Raw genomic sequence first — 19,704 nt, 5'->3', positions numbered from 1 at the left:
AATCCCTCGTTTTGCACAGTGTTGATGGGAGCCATATCTTTGGTCAGGTGATAAGTAATAGCCTCCGTAATTTCTTTGTGACAGCGGGAGTTCGACGGGTATAGGGAAGCGCTGTATAAGGTTCCCGTTATTGATGTTTGGGTGGTTGACCGGGACGGATTTTCTCCTGTCACTTTCTTGTCATCCCTGACGTGTTCTCCGTTGTTTTTTCCCTGCTAATTTTAGCATCACACGGCACAGCTTCTGTATCACGTGGTATAAGGCTCCGCCCTTGTCATTTGTTGAGCAGGAAGAGTGAGCGCTTGTTTTCATGCAGATTACGTCCCGGATCAAAATGCGGTACAATCGTCGTCGTCTTTTTTTTTTTTTTTAAATCGTTGTCATTTGGAAATTAGATCGCACATAAGTATGAATCGAGTTTGCGATTTTCTAACGATTAATCGTGCAGCCCTACCTACAGGCACATGAAAAAAGACATTAAAGACTTTTTTAATTCTAAGGGCAGACAAGGTCGAGCTCTGTGACAAACAGTTTAAAAACTGACCAAGTGAAACACTTAACAGAGTTTGTGATAGCAACCTGTTATATCATTAGCCAGATTTTAACATTGTCTCCACAATGGCCTGTTTAATTGCATCTTCATTGGTTGACCTAGCTTCTTTAACAGCATAAACTCACATTTTGCAGTAAAAGAAGACTTGTTACCATGTTTTAAATATACAAACTATAAATTTCACACGGCATTCCATGTATTTCAAATAATAGCTTAAATGTTTTCATGAGAATTCATGTCCCAACTAGGTTACTGCGATGCAAACTTAGCCAAAATAGCAGAAAAACAAGAAATGTAAGGAATTTATTAGTTAATAGATATCTAAAATTAACATTCAACTTCTTTGTAACATTTAGATTTACGTTTTTATTCAACTGAAAGATTTAAAAACTGTCTTGATTTTTATTTGAGTCTTACAATACTACTGTGCTACTGGGCTTATCTTTGAACAATAAACCCAAAGCTTAACTGAACCCAAAGCTTAACTGAGATTAAAATTTCTCCTACTTGTCTGAAATCGCTGTATCAAACCAAAATGACGTGATGAAACAAAATGTAATTTGTTAGGCTATAGCACGCAAGAGCTAGGCTAGCTGTTTCCTTCTAGTGCTAGTCTTCATTTTAAGCTAAGACAACTGCTTGCTACCAATAGCATAATCTTTACCATATGGAATCAACAGCACTGTTTATCAGGTAATAAAATAGCCAATAATAATAATGCTTATTATTAATAACTGTCTTGATTTGTATTTGATTTTTATAATACTACTATGCTACTGGGCAGCTAGCTTATCTTTGAACAATAAATGATAAATGGCCTGTATTTGCATAGCGCTTTACTAGTCCCTAAGGACCCCAAAGTGCTTTACACATTCAGTCATCCACCCATTCACAATGCCAAGCTACATTGTAGCCACAGCCACCCTGGGGCGCACTGACAGAGGCGAGGCTGCCGAACACTGGCGCCACCGGGCCCTCTGACCACCACCAGTAGGCAACGGGTAAAGAACGACCGAGACTGTCCAAGCCGGGGCTCGGACCGGCAACCTTCCGATTACAAGGCGAACTCCCAACTCTTGAGCCATGATCGCCCCATAACCCACTAAGCTTCACTGAGATTAAAATGTCCACTGCTTGTCTGAACTCGCTGTATCAAACCAAAATGACATGATAAAACAAAATGTAATGTGTTAGGCTTTAGCACGCAAGACCTAGGCTAGCTGTTTTGTTCTAGTGCCAGTCTTCATTCTAAGCTAAGGTATATGGTTGCTGGCATGAGCGTAATCTTTACCCTATGGAATCAGCAGCACTGTTGATTGGGCAGGCAGAACAGCCTATAATGTACAAATGGAAAAATATGTAAATGCATACAGTAACCTCTGCTTTCTATTTAAGAAATGGTGATAACAGTGTACTTTGTTCATATTTAACCTCCTAGGACCTGCCGTCCACATATGTGGACATCACATTTTGGGTTATTTAGACCAAAATACTCAATTTTGCTCTACATGGGCCTGATATCCACTTACGAGGACATTATACTGCTACTGTTCTATCAAAATTTTAAATGAATATCCTCATTTGTGGCTCTCATTTTTCTTAAAAACAAAAATAAGGTAAAAAAAAAAAAGATCTGGTAATTCTGTTTTTACATTCATCGGGCCCCAATATGCCCAAATATCAAAGAGAAATTAAAAATACATGTCGTGGAAGAGCTCGGGTCTTAGGAGGTTAAACAGGGTTGCAAAATGCTACATTGTTACTACAGTATAAAGCTTCATATTATTTTAAAAACAAACACAATCACAAAAAAAGGTAAATAAAGGTAAATACAATATCTAATTCCATGTATGGACTTTATAGCATTTATGCTATGAGTGTCCATGCAATAACTATGGTCTCAGTTTTTACACAGGCTCGTACAGTCTGTTATGTCCACTAGCAAAACTGCCAGATGTATTACACCCCCACATCACACCAACTGAAAACAGTGTAGCTAAACAGCTCTACTGTTCCGTGTGTGCATCACAGAACAAGAGAGAGTTGAGACGAGGTATTCAAAGCAATTCCGAGTTTCTGGTTTAGGTGGGTAGCCTCATACTGTAGTACTGATAAGTATCATGCTTCCAAAAGTAAATTGTTTGTGTGCGAGTGTGTATTTGAACATATGTTCCTGTGGGTCATGTGGTGTTCTCTGGTGTTTAACCCCCTGCCCTTTCTCTACTTAATGGACTCCCTTGAGGCCTAACCTCTCTCTCACAAACACACACTCGCATACACACCCGCTCTCCCTGACTCCGGAGGTTTCATAATCCTCTCTGCTTGCTCGCACACTTAGCCATATCTGATGATTTTCTGCAGTAATGAAGTTAGCATTGGAGGGAGCACTGCTGTTACATTTTAACATTGATTTGTTCGATACGTGGTGGGTAGTGTATTTGAGTCGAATTGTTCTTGTAAATGCACGGGCGTGTAAACAACATGACGCTTGATGGGTGATGTTTTACTTTCTCGATGTCTGACAGGGACAGGTTAAGCAGGGAGTAAAAAATGATTGGGCCTACAGTAAAGGCAGAGAGAAAAAACTGCGATGTGCATTAGTATGTAGCATGCAGTGTTTTTGGAGGCTCTCTGAGGGTCACAGTATGTTTTGCATCAAATGCAAAATAAGGGCAAGTTCTAGTGCTTCAGCCTCACTCGAGTGTGTGTGTGTGTATATCTATGTACTCCCACTCAGTGGTTCAGCACTAAGATACACTGAAAGAGTCCCCACAAGGAAAAAAAAGATGATGAACTGTTTGTCAGGTAGTTCAAAGGCAAAAACAATCCCACATTCAGACCACACTACGTAGTAGTGGAAAACACGCATTCAAGTTGGAGGAGAAAAGAAAGAAAAAAGATCTGCTGTAAAGCCATAAAATACAATTCATCTTGTCGCGGTCCCTGCAAGGAGCGTGTAATCGCAATGACACACTGGTGTAATCCATTTAAAACACTTTGGCTCAGGCCTAGGCTGCTTTGACTTCCTCTGCAGGCTTGTGCCATCATCTTCATTTCAGATACGTTTCCCTGACTGCCTGCTATTAGCAAAAATGTGTAAGCTGCCTTGTCGTCCACCTGCTCAGGCTGCCAGGCGAGCATCTTGTCCTGGATGCATTACATGACCGGCGAGAGCACAAAAAAAAAAAAACCACGAAAAGATAATAACCGGCTCATCTGAGGCAGAGGTGAAGTGCAAGCCTATTCGCTTGTCCGCAGACATGTAATCTGTCTCGAGAGGTGCTCTCTCTTCTGGCGCCTTTGTGCTTTGACTTTCGGAGGCAGGGTAGACCCACCCAACCTGACTAGGCAGTGAGCTTAGAGTAATGGTGTCACCAGAGCGCTGAATCTCATTGAGAGTTGCTTGAGCAAACATTATCTCACGCTGAAACCACTGCAACAGTGTCTGGAGGGGAGGCTCTGGTGAGTTATTACACAGCGAGTTTTAATCTTACAGGAGGAAATACACGCTTGCCATTTAATGTAAGAAGACCAGAGGGCAACCTGGGTGCATTCTGCATTTGCTTCTCCATGCAGGGTTGAAAGTAATTGAACTAATTAGGCACTCAACGGGACCAAGTTAAACATGCAGTTGCCATTAAACCGTGGATGATTTATATTTACCTATAAACTTTGCCCAAGACTGCTGCTCACCACCGGACTGTTTTATGCATCGTTGGTTTAATTATGACTATTTGTTAATGGGCATTCTGAGAGGTCTGGCGTACTGGTTAAAAATATTCAGGGTCGTTCAGGAATGAAAAGAATGATAAACAGCGGTTTAACAAGAGCGGCGAAAACAACCTTTTTCTTCACAGCCAAAATATAGCCAAAAGTGTAATAGATTTAAAATTGTATACAGAGCTCAATAAAGATTTGCAAAAAATAATAACAGCACTGCACGTTTGATCAGCATTAATTGTGACCTTGCACACAAGATGCTATCAAAACAGCTTAATGCACGAAACTGAAGCGCTGTAAACAAACTCCAACTGTACGAACAAAGCCAAATTATACGAGGGAAGCCAAGCGTTAAGCAAAGTGCAACCACTGGATTATCTTTACACCTTAGGGCTGTGCAATATGACCAAAATCTCATATCCCGATATAAGAATTCTAACGATATAAATCACAAAAATGTAACATTTTCTGTAAATTCTGTGAATCTCGGGCAGCTCGACTTGCGGGAAGTGTTTCCAGCTGCGCGTCATTTTGCTGGAGTCGAGTGTTTTAACCGATGCATGAAACGATACATTTTTAGACATAAGTTGTAAAGGCCGCCTTTTTCTTTGTGAGTATTTATTACACGGCGTGCTGCGGGGAAAAGCCTGTTCTAATGTTTGAGTCTAAGGTTTATTTTTTAGCACCTGGCGGCTCTTTTTTACTTCTCATCCGTAAATAATCTGCTCTTTCACGTGATTCAGTTTATTTTGAAAAGTCTCAACAGGATCTTGAGCTTTATTGTGAAACGTTTATGTGGAACATAAACAAGCGGACACGCGATGGTGTTACCGTCGTTGTTGCTAACCACAATGCATAAAAACAGGCGCTTGTCCGTCTGTAGTGTGGTTATATTAAATATAAGAGAAAGAGAGAACTTTAAGAAATTAATATAGCCACTACAGTGACCATCAAAACGATGAAAAAATATTGCCGTAAACAGTTTATTTTGCGACACCACGAAACAAACGATAGCGTAAAATGAAACGATAGACGTTTTTATATCGTCATTCGATATATATCGTTATATCGAACAGCCCTATTACACCTATTAGAACACAGAAATAACACCGCTAGGCAGTGGTGGCCACCACAAAGCTGTTTTTCTTTCTTTTTTAAAACTACTCATGTTGTTTTTGGAACGCACCAACGGCTCATCTGTGTGCTAGTCCGGTAGCTTATAATGTGCCAGAGCTTCTCAAATAATTGCACTTATCTCGTGAGCAATAATGTCAACTCTCTCTTTTTTTTCTCCTTCCCCTCTCTCGGAGCATATTGCATTCCCCAAGTCAACAGTTCAATCTCACCTTCCCCGCCCACTTCTCTCCGAGCAGCAGATGCCATAATTTTTCTTTGCCCCCACTTCTCTTTCTCCTCACCCACCTTCCTTCTACCCACTAGATGGATCAGCTCTCTCTCTCAATCCATGCTTCCTCTGCACCTCGTCAGACGGGGAGATTGATTTGTCTACAGGACGCCTCTGACCTTTGATATGATCCGATAAGGGACGAACGGCCCTAACCGAATTAGACAATCAAAGGGGAGGCACATTAGAAGTGAGAGGAGGGTGTTTCCCTTTTTTGCTCGCAACATGCCGCTGCTTTATTTTATTTTCTATGACCGTTAAATCCACTGTCCATCTCCTGCCAGCCTCAATCAGACACCCGGGGGAAAATAAAAGATGTGTTTTCAAATTGCACTCTGCCTAAAGGCTCTTTGGGCCAAATTTAATTTTCACCTTGCATCGATTTTCCCTTACTCCCAACTCAATGGATCCTAATGTTATCTATGGTGTATTTCTGTGCTACGCAGGAATAAAAGGGAGGCCTTGTTCTGGACTGCTGCCTGTCAGAAGACACTGCGTGCAATATGTCTTCCTCGTTGCATCCAGGGACCGAAATGATTGAGAAGCTGCCCTTTTCTTTGTGTCAGTTCTGGCATCGCTTTGTGTCTTTGGGATATTTCCCAAATCAACTTTCATCCGCATTTATTGACTTGACTTGACTTAATCCTCCAGTTTGTCTTTAAAACTGATGTTCAGTACTGTAACTTTTAACCAGGAAAAGATATTTGCTTAACGCATCATCCGCATTTTTCAGTCCAGATGCATCCGACTGAAATAGCGGACTTCTGTTGTGATGCCTTCTGTTGTGAAATCTAGACGGCACACATGCAGCGTGCTAGATGCTTTTACTAAAAATACACCTGACGTCAGGGGATGGTGGGCTTTTGTCTTATCTGTAGCTGGATGCAGTGTTGCTACAATGAGTCTTTGCCTGAGTTGGATTGGCACCTTTGGGCATCCAGGTTAAAAATCAAGAAGCCTCACCACCTTTAATCACGATTAGGTAAGTTTGTCTCTCAGCACAGATTGTGAATGTGGTGTTTGTTTTCACTTTTTTTTTTATCCCAGGCTTGATTTCTGTAGGAATAACTACAGAAATAGCTATTTATAAAGATATTTAAACTGGGTTAAGCACATCTAGCTCTATTTATAATGCTTTAATAATTAATGAAAGATAATTTAATTCCTCGGCAAGCTGCAGTCAGGCTATGATGGGAATCACATCGTTAGAAACGCTGCATCGAGTGGAAACAGAAAACACTGATGAAAAAAAAGCGAAATTAGATTATCCAAAAAGGACAACGCTTTAGCGTCCGTCTGTTTGGACGTTTTTAGAACCACTCGGGTGTCGAGGCTGAGGGAACCTTTGTGGCAGCTTACCCTGAAAAACCCATTAATAAATAAATAAATAAAGATATTTTTGGGGGGGGGGAAACAGCTGACAAGCTGGACAGAAGAAAGGATAGGTTTCGACAGATCCCAGCCTTCTTTCACTGGAACATATGAAGAAGAAAACAAAGAGTGAAGAGGATGACGAGGAAAGGCAGTGGCTTCAAAGTGGGCTACAGTGTTGCAAAGCCAACAAATGGCGTGAAAGCACACTCGACTTGCACGGATACACATGAGACCCAGTATCACAAGCCACAACACATAACCAGGCGCGGGTATGAACAGAGGGAGGGTGTTTGTGTGAAGGGTGGGGAGAGCATGAGGAGATGCAATCCCTCCCACCCACCCCTCTGGCAACGTCGGTATCCTCGGTACCATTTGTTTGTCGTCTTAAACTGGCAGAGAGCTCAGGAAGCCAGGGTCTTACATAAACCCTACCCAGTATGGCTCTTTGCTGGGGAACTGATCCCTCCCAAAACCCTCATTGTTATTCTCTCATGATGCTGAGGGATCTGCCGAGCACCCACAGCCAAACCTACAGCAGGACTGAGTGGGAGGTTGGGGTGCTGTGTTTACATGTGTGTGCTCTGTCAGGGGGGACTGAGCTAACTGTACACACAGGATTACAGACAGAGTACAACTTTTAAAGCTGAAATGTCACTCATTTATTGAGGACGTGGTCATCGTTTTTCCCTCAACTTCAAATCGCTACACAGGGGGCAAAAAAATCTTGTTCATTAATCCTTCCAGGTCTGTTACATTGCTGACTTTGCGCGATCATAATCGCTTAAAAGACTCCATGAGACAGGTCTTCTTTGTCAAATTGAATTTCCTCTCCACTATCACCAAGTGGCAGATATTCATCAAGGGGAGAGGGGGAGAAAAAGATTTCAAAAGGTACAATATAATAGGCTCGAACACACTTCCAGGGATGTCCACATTCTCCTACGTGTGGAGATTACACTCTGCAGCCACGGAGCTGCTGACTCTGTCAGGGGTTTGATTTAAATGTCCAAGGTAGAGCTTGATCAAAACATGTCCTTTTTCAGTCTGATCAAAGACAATATGGCCGCTGGGGTCTATGAAATCCATGCTGTGCACTCTCAACCTCTGTATTTACAGAACAGAGCTCAGCTTCATTCAATAAAATATGCATAAAGCACGAGCTGCCTCATGTGATTGCCTCATCTCCAGCAGCTATTCAAGAATTTTCTCTAGGATTTTTTGGGAAATTCACGTATAGAGTTGAAATATCTATTTAGTCAAATTTGGGAAGTGGAATTTATGGGATCTCTATATTTGCCGTGGCTCTGCATATTCTTACATTATACTCGGGCTGTTCTTTAGCTGGCTGTAAAATACTATTAATAAATTATATGCTGTGGATACAAGCCTCACTGATCCTACCACATTGGTTGGACTATTTCATATCCAATTTGAAGATTTATTTATTTTTTTATCTTAAGGCACCCGAGACAGTTTTTCCCCCCTATAAAAAACAAATAAAGACTTTTCTAAAACTAAAACCTTAAAAAGTTTAACTTGTTTCCTCTCTTCAGCAAAACAATAATGTGGAGCCCATCACGGTGTGCAGAAGAAATATTGTTCACAGTGACCTCCAAGTGACTACTGGAATGGGTTCAAGGTATGAATATAAAAATCTAATAGTGTGAATCTGAGGCTGCTGGGACAACTGAGATTTCTTCTATTTGCAGCTAAGGCTTCATCAAAGTATCCTTTATAAGGTGCATTTTTGTCAGCCTTTCTTTTTTCTCATTACTGACCTGAAAGGACAGTAAGAGAAAAAAAAGTTGGCGTCGGTGTTGGAAAAAAAAAGAAAGAGAGATTGGAAAGTGTCTGGAATCATAATCAAGTCTGGGATGTACACAGAGAAAATGAATCTTATCTTTAGGTCAGAGGCGGATGATCTGACAAAGAAGCCCACAAGCTGCCACTCGAGTTCACTTTCCACTTCTGCTACTTTCTTTTTGTTTTTTCCAAATGCTTTGATTCGCTCTACCCTTTCCCATGGTGGAAGTCCCTTGGATAGCAACCGAGTAGGTCTAATTGATTTCTCTTGTTCATGTCGGGTAGAGGCAGCAGCATTGAACTGTGCAGAGTACCCTGGCTCCAGCTTGCCTGCATTATTCCTTTCTGTTTTCTTCTTTGCCTCCATATCCCAGTAGACTATAAGGCCAATATTCAACATACCAGTGCCCTCTAAACTCTCACAAGATGCCCGATGGCTGAGGTATGCCAAAGCAATCGCATGTATGGAGGTAAAATAACACCTTGGCGCGGTACACGTGGCTTACATAAAGGTCAGGCTGTAAGATTACACTGGCGTTTACGCTTCTGAAATCACACCAAGTCGTTATCACAGCTAGACGCTATCGTGCCGAAATAACTAGCGGTAAAGGCGATGATATCATGAATGCCCATTCAGCCGACTCCAGTGCAGCAGCTTTGCAGAAAATAGTAGCTTTGTAGAATTATTCCAATTATTCATATTTCATTACTATAATATATTGATTTTTTTTCCGACAATTAAACAAAAACAAGCCTGCAGTTCCAATTGCTTTTGCATTTCTTTGCACGACATTCAGGAATCCTCGCATTCACCCTACTTCAACAGGGATTGTGACTCAAGGCAGCACATCTATAACATTTTCCTCTTGCCTTTGTCTTTGGTCGGTATCCATCAGTTTTGTCACTTCCTGCCATGTCAGGGGAGCAAGAAGGCAATGCTTTTCTATTTAATATTTTTGTCTGTTTGTTTTTTCAATTTTAACAGCACAATGCAGACCAGATTTTCCTTCTACAACAACAATACAGCCGACAGTCGAGCAGGGAAGGAAAACATCCACCACAACGTTGGCGGCTGAGATGAATTTCTAATCACGCATGATTGAGCTTGGATTAGAAGCACTGCTAGAGAAATTAGGTAACAGCAAATTTACAACGAAAGCGCTCTAACCGAACAGTGTTTTCCGCTGGTTCAAGATCAAGACAGCCAAGGTCAAATTAAAGCTCAGCAGAAATACAAGGAACATCATCTCACAGATAGCATAACTGCCATCATATGGTTGTATAAAGAATACTTAGCACTGCTAATGCATCATGAACCAGCACTGAATAATTCATTGAAATGCCATGAAATTTACATATTACAGAATTGCATTTGTGTAGGTCAAAAATATGACACCCTTCAGTACTGCGCGGAATACTGTGGACTAGCCAAAGATTTACATCAGTGGAAGAAATTAAAGGCAACTTTATTGACAGATCACATGACGGTATAGAGCTTGCATCATCTTTTAATAGAGGTGCTGAATTTAAGCTTCATCTTAAATCATGTATTACCAGAAAGTGGTGGCTGTCATATATGAGTAATTAATGCTACAGTTAGCAAAAAAGAATTTTAAAAAACCCATAATAAGTTTGATTAATGATCAATGAACTGTGCCTTTCCTGAATATAATTCCATCAGATGTTTGTCTGGTACAAACATCTGCTACATATAATCAGCAGCTTATGGTGTCTAATGCTAGCTGTTAGCATACATTAGCTACTTCTTCAGATAACACTGAATCAGTAATGCATGTGTTGGCGTATACATTGGCTATCAGTGTAGCCAAAGATTACATTACTCTGTCATGCTTCAGACTGTTATAAAATATATCTTATTTCTTGGACAGCTAACACTGAAAGCACCTATCATAAATTTACAGTCTTGTTAATATAATGTGCAATTTCAGCTAAATAAATAAATGAAAGAAAACAAGAGTAAATTAATCCTTTCCAGATCCTGAAAACTAGTTAACTAAACATTTTTCTTACAACATAAACTGCTGTAAACTTAATCTAAAAATGATTTGCAGACAGAGAAAACCAAATTCACCTCTGAAACAAAATAGCATGCTGTTTCATTTACTCGTTGTTAATTAGGTTAATCATTAACATGATATGCTTTTTCTCAGTTTATTACTAACAGCGATTTGCTACAATCTTACTTGTTTTGTTGCAGTATAGTAAGCAGCTTATGGTGGCTAATGCTAGCTGTTAGCATGCATTAGCTACTTCTTCAGATAACACTGAGTCAATGATTTGAACTATTTGTCTTTTAATAATGCATGTGTTGACGTATACTTTGGCAGTCAGTGTGCCCAGAGTTTTAAAAAGAAAGACTACATTACTCTGTAGTCACATTTCATCTAACAACACTGTCCATTCAACAGTTTTCTTCCTTTTTCCTCTTACACATCTTTACAATCTGGTTCAGGGTGCAAAGTTGGAAAAACATTACGATACATGACCATGCACCAGACAGCTGCTGCTGCTACTGCAAAAACACACACACACACACACACACACAAAACATGTTGTATAACCAAGAACAGGTCTTGCACAGGCCAAGGGCATCTTTTGAAACTTTACAGTATCTTCACAATAATACATAATTTTGCCAGGAAAACAGATCTGTACATTCCCTTGTAGACTCCAGACTCAATGTTTTTTGTTGGCTTGTTATGATGCAAACTTGTAGTCATTAATCAAGGCTTACCGGGCTCTAACCTGGAGAAGGCAAATATTGATTGCTCTCAGATAAGACTTGACATGCTATCAGATGGCAAAAAAGTACATTTCATCTGTGCCACTTATATAACATCAGTCTATCCTGATCACTTGTAATGCCTCTTTCTGTTTTTTTTTTTTGATTGTTTAACATTAACTTCAATATCAACGCTGGGCTTTTAAATTAAAATGTGACCAGCGTGAAGAAAAAAAAGGATTAATAAACCTCTGTTAATTGGATAACATGAGCAATCTGCAACGGCTCACCTTCCTACTGTATCACATACATCAGACTTAATAGCACTGACATCTCCTGCACGAGGCAAAAGTTGTTGTTTAACAACTTAATGAGTGTCTGATTTATGACTGGCGCTCGGTGTCTGATAAATAAACAGCACAGGTGAGAGGGTTTCATCTCACGGAGCATTTTCTAATCAACAGCTAAGAAGAGACGAAACATTTAAGGTTGTACTTGTGTGCATTGGGCCTGCGAATAAATGTGTGCGAGTGTGCCGTCTTGCTGAAGTGAATTCCACTCATCATTCAATTCTGCCAGAGTGTGCATGAAATAACTGATTAGTTGCATCTATCAAATTCTAAAATCTCCAATATTTCACGTACGTATTGAAATATCATCAAGGAAGCGCAAAAGGTCAATACACGCACTGTCGGGGAGGGACGGGGGGATAAATATCATCCTGTTCTTATTAACAGTCATGTGACAAACCACATCTGAGGCTGTGTGACGCGCATATTCGCGCACATCCACGCGGGGAATGGGTTTGTATTGTCATGTGGCCGCGTGCAAATCTCAATGAGATGCATTTTGTGCCAAGTAGCCAAGGGAGTTGTTAAATGTGACGGCATCAGAACATCCAGTTTCGGAGAGGCTGTGTCCATGAAGGGACAGCGACACCCTCGTGAGTGAGAAGCTCGCTCTGCAAGAGACGTGGAACTTTGGCAGCCCATGCATCAGCTAGCACAAAATGAAGCCTGCCTCATCCAAGAGCATTAAGATGCGGATAAATAAATAAAACATTGCCACCATGAGAGGAGAGGCAATGTGACAGCGGGATTTTTTTTTTTTTTTTTGTGCTTGCTTTCATGTTGGCAGGCGCAGGCATTTTATTTTGGGATGAATCAAAATTTCCTGAAAACGCCTGCGCCAGGTGTATCTAATTATCTGACAGTGCATCCTCATTATAAAACGGCCCCTGGGAGCCGGGCGTTCGGCTTGCCGAGCCTTGGACCGCAATCAAGGTGCTCCTAACAGCCAGCGCACGAAGATAATATAGACACTACGTTTCCATAGATGTACTGAGCCCACTTTTTTTTTTTTTTTTTTGCTGAGAACTAGCTAGTGTTTGCACTTTCACGATACTGTGTGTGGCCGTTTTCTTTAAAAATCCATATATACCTACACGAATGCTGTAGTTTTGCTTGTTTGCGGCGCATCCATGTGACAAACACGTGTCAGTACAGTTAGACAGTCTGAGGAATGAAAGGAAAAACAGCTATACATGTATTAGCAGCTGTTATGACAGCCCCTTGCTGTCTCAGCCATGCCCTGATTATGTCACCTGGATGAAGTTTATAAACCATAATTACAGCTTATTCCTGATTCTCTCCAGGGACGTGCAAGCAGGCAAAAGGAAAAGTGGGTGTGTTGTCAACACGGTCACACTAGAGCAAACTATGTTAGGGCATAATTAATGAGAGAAAAGGATCTGCAGAAGTGGCAGAAGTGCAGCTCTGTAGCTGGCAACGCTGGATGCTGATCTGGTGTGTGTGTGTGTGTGTGTGTGTGTGTGGGGGTCACCGTGGAGGAAGCTTGAGCAACTGTGAGCAAGCCCACCTGTCTTTTTCCTGCTTATGATTTCCGGCCACAGCTTAAATCCCATCCAGCAGTGATTGATGTGGGCTTGGCGAGTGGGTCTGGGAGCATCACTCAAAGGCAAGATGGAGGAAAAGCTGCGGAATGTTTCCAGTTTATGAAGTGGGAGCGCTGCTGGGTAGATGATGGCGAGGGAGGGAGGGGGCATTCTTACCTAGGACTAATCTGTGGAAAGCTTTGCAGCAAATGATTCAAATCCGCTTTATGCTCAAATGTGTGTTTACTCACAGGGACACCTGAGCTGCGTGACCACTGACTTTCAGCATTACTTTTTCCCATATTGCAATTTGCTGGTCATCTAAAGAGGGTGTGAGCACTTCACCTGATGTTCCTTCTAGATTTGGCAACATTATTACCTTCATATAATTACTGCTACTAGAGATGTTTTTTTAATGATAATACATGATTACCTTCTAATTTGAACTGGTTTAAGAAAGAAAGACACAAATATTTAAACTGACAGATCATTAGGGATTAAAATAATGATAAGCAACCCTTAATTACATTCCAAACTAGGATGAGTAAAGTATTTTTTCAATAAAGCAGCTTAATATTAAGACAAACTCATCTGCATGAATAAAAACTGTGTTGCTGAGCCACATTAGCGCCTTTTTATGCGTTAAAATTTAGTGGACCCTGTGTCACAGTTTCCTCTGCTTACCCATTTAGTTCCTTTTGAAATGCAACAGTATCTCTTGCACTGCCTCATGACTGGCAGACCGTAATGCTATTACCTCTCCTTGATGGTCATGCTCACTTAGCCCCCTGTCACTCTACACTAGCCAGCGGAGACACATCTCTCTGACTGGCTGTCCTTGCCCTCATTTGCGAATGCTTCTCTTTGCTACAAAATACCGAGGAACCACAAACTTTTCACTTCATTATCTTGCCTTTTAGAGGCTTTCCACTTTTCTTTTTTTTCCTCGGGCTGCAAAGTATGAGTGCAAATCACGGGTAATTGGCTATATATGAATCACTTGTCAGTAGTAGTCTGAAAAAAAGAAAAACTCTTTAACGCAGGGAAGGGATCGCATAAATTATGGAACGTCCAAATCAGGCAGTGATGGAGGGAGGAAATAAAAAAAACAAAACAAAAAACACAGGCATGTGCTGACACACTACTGCGCATGAGCCACTGTCAGTCACCAGTCAAATCTGGCATCAAAGCCTGTCAGATAACAGCAGCAAAATGGGTAAACTGGGTGAGTCACAGCCCACCCACCGGCTACACCACCTGAGTCAGGAGCTCTTGGGCACGCATCAACGCGCGCGCACACACGCACGCACGCATGCATTCATAGATAGATTAAGCAAATCGTCTCAGTTTGCAGAAGCAAACATTACACCAAACTTTCTCAACACGTCCCACAACTATGGCACAGAATAACCCCCCCCCCCTTAACACACACGCACACATTTCCAGCTTGTTTATGCGTGCCCGCGCATCCTCCGGAGAGGGTAGAGCATCGTTCGGGGCAAAGATGGCTCTCTCCCCATGTCTCTCTCTCTATTTCTATTTTGTGTGTCCGTGTGAGCGCAGTACGTGTTATAAATGTTGACGATATAAATTCTGTTAAATATCTCGCCGCCATCTGGAGTGTAACAGCGAGCGGCAGCCCGGTGCACGTTGCGTTTGCGCCACATTCTCCACAACATCCCTCCAAAGCAAAGATGTGCAAAAAATGAAATTAAAAAAAAAAAAAACACCCCGGGCTCCTACTCACATCGCGGCACGACACAGAACTTGGAGCGGACACAGAAAAAAAACGACACTTTATTCCACACATGGAAAACATGACGAGCCGCTCTCGGCTGCAATTGACAGAATACGAAAAGAAAAAGTACTACTTACTCTATACCCAGGCGGAAGAATGCAAAGCCCTCGCAACTGTAGATAAAAAAGGAAAATAAAAAAATGAGGGATGCGCTTCGTGTTGTTATTTTTCAATCAAAGAGACCAACTTAGTAATGGATAGCTGGGTGTCTTCTCAAACGTGAAGCCTTTTTTTAAAAATAAATAAATAAATAAATCTGTATATGTATGTATAAAAATCTCCACTTACCATGGGCTGTCCGAATAAATTCCTTAGGAAATTCCAGAGGAGTCCCTTCTTTCTTCACTCAAAGTCAGAAAACAGCAATGCCTTTTTCTTATTCCAAAAACAGGCCCCCGAATGAACTGAAAGAGAGAAGAGACCGAAAAAAGGAAGAAGAAGAAGAAGAAGAAGCCACAACAAATTCCGTTAGAACCAGGAGTCCCCCCCTCCCCAACACCAACACCACCACCACCACCCAAAAAGTGTTGACCTAACATCTGTGAAGGAGAGCAAACAATAAAAAAAAGGCAACTCGCAATAAATTGGCGGAATGGACAGATGGTACCTGCTCTCTTTATCACTGCCGACAAAGACAATGAGAGCGGCAATAAGACGGGCACAAAACTGAGAGCTGAGCTTTCCTTAGGAAACGCAGTCCCGGCGTGCTGTCGGATTCTACGCGCGCGCGGGCACGCGCACACACACACACACAGCTGCCGACGACGGCGGGAGCGAAAGCGAGAGAGGGAGGGAGGGGGGGAGAGAGGAGACCTGGGATGCTGCGCTCCAAAGCTGCACTACGCAGTCTGGCCGCTTGATGGCCAGCTAGAAGAGCTGCTGAGACTGGGATGTTTCCCAGCACTGTGAGAAGCTGGAGCCAAGTGTATACCCTCATTATCAAATGTTTAAAAAAATCTCAGTGTTAATGTTAAGCTGTCATCTGAGCTATGAGCCCATCATTTGCATGTTGTGCACTGACAGCTCTAAATTGTTCAAATAAACCCTGAAGCAGGGGCCTCACTTTAGTTCAGGAGCTACATTTAGCAACACAGATCACAAGCGGGTCAGCGAGGGAGACGCTTTACCAAACAGGCGATGCAACTTCTAAAATGTATCGCTGGTTTTTAAAGCATGCTGACGTTACATAACAATTTAACAACATTACATACCAACACAGTGGGGAAAAGCACCAAACTTTCAAAAGTAGAGTTTTTGTAAGTGAAAGATTCAAAACAGCAACAGTGTTTCAAACAACTTCCCCAGATCTAGAAATACTTTCCATCTAAGCTAACGCTATCATCACTAGATCAGGAGCAATTTATTTTACACTTTATTTGAATTAGACAAGTTTATTATGGTGCTTATGTCCTTGGGCACAGTTCAGGGGGATGATATTTTACTTTTATATGATGATAACCCGAGCATAATGGTGGCACAGTCCATCATCTGGGCAGGGCCCCATCTCTGCGTGGGTTCTCTCCAGAAGCTCCTGCGTCCTACCAAAGACATGCATTTAGTTTTTCTGTTAAATGGTGATTAGAAATTACTTGTGAATGTGAGTACAAGAGTTTTCTGTCTGTGTTTTAGCCTTGTAACCGGCTGGTGTTCTGTCCAGGGTGTACCCCCCACATCAGGACCTGTGGCAGCTGGGATAGGCTCCAGCCCCACAGTCTTGAACTGAATAAGCAGAAGAAGAAGAACTGATATATGTTAATATTGCAGCTTTCATTGACTTTAGTGATTAGGATTTCACATTCAAAGAAAATAATGACTTGCGATTTATCGTTATGTGCTGAACTAACAGTCATCTCAGGGGGGAAAAACACTATGCTTCCAATGGATGGATGGATTAGGAGTCTGGCAACACAGTGGCGTTTACTGAGAACTGGATCGCGCCGTAAGACTTGGTCTAAAAGTAGTTTTGACATGTTTTTGCCACGAAACTGGGTCAGCAATAAAATCCAGTGTTACTTACACTAAGTAAATTCAAGCCCACTGCAACTACTGTCATCTAGGAATAAGCATAAGTACAATTTTTCCAAAGACAGTGTGGTTTTTGCTGTCAAAATACAACTGTTGGGTTAGTATACCTTTATAATGATGAACATTGTAAAGGTATACCTAATATATTTGGAGCCCGCCATTGGCTGGAAATCCATGCAGTTCCCATTATTTCACTGAAATGCTCCACAGATAGAAAATACAAATATATATTATGGAAAATACACATTTTTAATAGTATTCAGTAAGACAGAATAACGGCACAGTGGCCTCTAGCATCATTTTAGTATATGATACAACTAGGAACACATTAATGACTACCTTTTTTTCACATTAAAGTCAGTGAATCCTTACAAATTGCAGTGAGAAATGATTTCATGTATTTGTCAGTACTTGAGCAGCTAAAATGTCGTGGACTGTTTCTTAAGTATCAGTCCCTTCAATTTCTCTTTTGTGTTCATCACAATAAAACCTGATGAGAAGTGAGAGGGGAGAAGTTCTTGCTAAAATGAGAAAAACACAATTTGTGATGGTGAATAGCAAAAAATTCTCAGTATCCTGGAAGAGTTCTTTTCGAGCAAAGATGGCGATTATTTGCTCATTACTATAGAAGCTGACATCGTTCCGCTATCAAGTGCAGCGTTTCCATTTATTCCTTGGCTCACCAATTTACAAGCACTGATCTCGAGCTGCTCCTGAGGCCTCGCTGAAGGTGCAAGTTTTTTTTAAACTAATTACGCTGCAGAAAATTCCTACTGAGAAAATACCTGAAAGTGGAATCATCTGATCTCTGCAAGTGAATTTGTTAAAGCTGACACTTTAGATAGTTGTAATTCGTGCTTGCAAATGATAGCTTAGTTTAGGCTGTGGATGAAAAGGCTTACTTTATCATCTTCTTTAAAAAACATAACGAACTGGGGAATATATGTAGCCCATGTTTAAGTTATCCAAATTAATCCAAACCCTTATTACCTGTGCAACACGCAAACTAAGGATCTTACAGTTGTTGCGTAGACAATGCATAATAAAACTAAAAGCAAACCTTGAGGTGTTTCTAGACCTTGAATTAAGTCAAACATTGGAAAGTTTGAAAGAGAAACTTGTCTGCACACAATATCTAACCCATGCGTCCTGCTGGACTTACGTGTAGAGGCACAGATATGAGGAGGGCTACAAAAATAGGTCACGCTAAAGGTTCCCAAGACCACAGTAGCCTTCACATTTCTTAAATATAAGTTCCTCGAAACCGGTTGCCTACAAATGTTGGAGAAGTACCTTAATAAATGATGGGACCAGGAACTTGGTCATTCTGCCTGAGCTCTAGAGATCCTGCTTGGAGATGGGAGAAAAACTTCCAGAAATGCAATCATAATTGTAGGTTTTACCAGTCTGGGCCTTTTATGGCAGATTTGCCAGACAAAAGCCTCTCCTCGGTGATAGACTGAGGAGAATGAAAACCCGTTTGGAGAAAAAGCCCCTAAAGGACTTTCGGACAGTGAGAAACAAAATTCTCTGGTCTGATGAAACCAAGATTTCCTTTGGGAGTGCACTGGCCCCACTACACCTACCCAATAAGTTTTGCTTTATTTTGTAGCTGCAGGCAGATGAAGGTGGATAGACTCAGGAAAGAAGCTGAAGAGATTCCACGTAGTGCAGGTGACGAATGACCTGCGCTGACTTTGAGATGCCGGTTTGGTGACAAGAACTCTGCTAAGATGTGTGGGGTCAGCGGTGACCTTGCCAGTTCTTTTCTTCTTCAACTCATGCTAGTTTACCACCTGCACTTTCTTCAACTCTGCCAAGTTACAGACTTTACATCCTGTAACCAAAAATAAAGTGCTGAAGTTACTGTACACATTCTGCAGGCAACTTAGAGGTCAATCTGTCTGAAGCAGAGTAGCTGTTTGAAGTTTGTCTTTTTTCTTTTTTTGTGCATTCATTGACTCAAACGCATTTATGTTCACAGTATGTATATTAAAACTATCAGAAAACACGAGGTACTTCTTAGTTTTTAAATCCACTGACTATAAAGATTTTCCTGTTAAAAAACAGAAGCCTTTGTGAGAACTGTTAAAGGTTACATTAGGTCTACGGCTCAGCTTGAGTCTGTTTTCAGGCTGTTGGCTTCCTGCAGGTTGGGATGGGTCTGTGCCTACAATAACAAGAACAGAATCAACACAGACTCTGAAAACTGTATTACTTTCATCTTTAAAATAACTTTCAAATTAAAACCTTATGTCTTAGCCTTGCATCATCTCACACTCACTGCTCTGCGGTGGACTGATTCCTTTTGCTAAGGCACTATGGTGAGGTTTACCTACCTTATTTTGCCTTATTACATGGACAGATACATGTTTTGTGTGTGTGTGTG

General features: G+C 41.3%; 1 protein-coding gene across 38 annotated transcripts in view; it reads right to left on the bottom strand.

Moving 5' to 3' along the window:
* Nucleotides 1-16,032, bottom strand: part of ptprda (protein tyrosine phosphatase receptor type Da) — a 408,815-nt gene extending 392,783 nt beyond the window's left edge. For 29 of the 38 annotated variants that reach the window (XM_084924268.1, XM_084924283.1, XM_084924276.1 and 26 more), the window contains exons 1-3: nucleotides 15,898-16,032; nucleotides 15,579-15,694; nucleotides 15,368-15,403 (exon numbers count right to left, since the gene is read on the bottom strand). The gene's annotated coding sequence lies outside the window, so the exon portion shown is untranslated. The remainder of the gene's footprint in view (nucleotides 1-15,367; nucleotides 15,404-15,578; nucleotides 15,695-15,897) is intronic. The other 9 variants (XM_084924295.1, XM_084924299.1, XM_084924296.1 and 6 more) reach the window with 1 other exon arrangement.
* Nucleotides 16,033-19,704: the final 3,672 nt, after the last annotated feature.

Source organism: Perissodus microlepis, chromosome 3, assembly GCF_051167445.1.
Source record: "Perissodus microlepis isolate ML-2025 ecotype Zambia chromosome 3, ASM5116744v1, whole genome shotgun sequence".
Taxonomy (NCBI): Eukaryota; Metazoa; Chordata; class Actinopteri; order Cichliformes; family Cichlidae; genus Perissodus; species Perissodus microlepis.
Note: the sequence above shows the minus strand (reverse complement) of the source record. Positions and strands in the feature narration are given on the sequence as shown.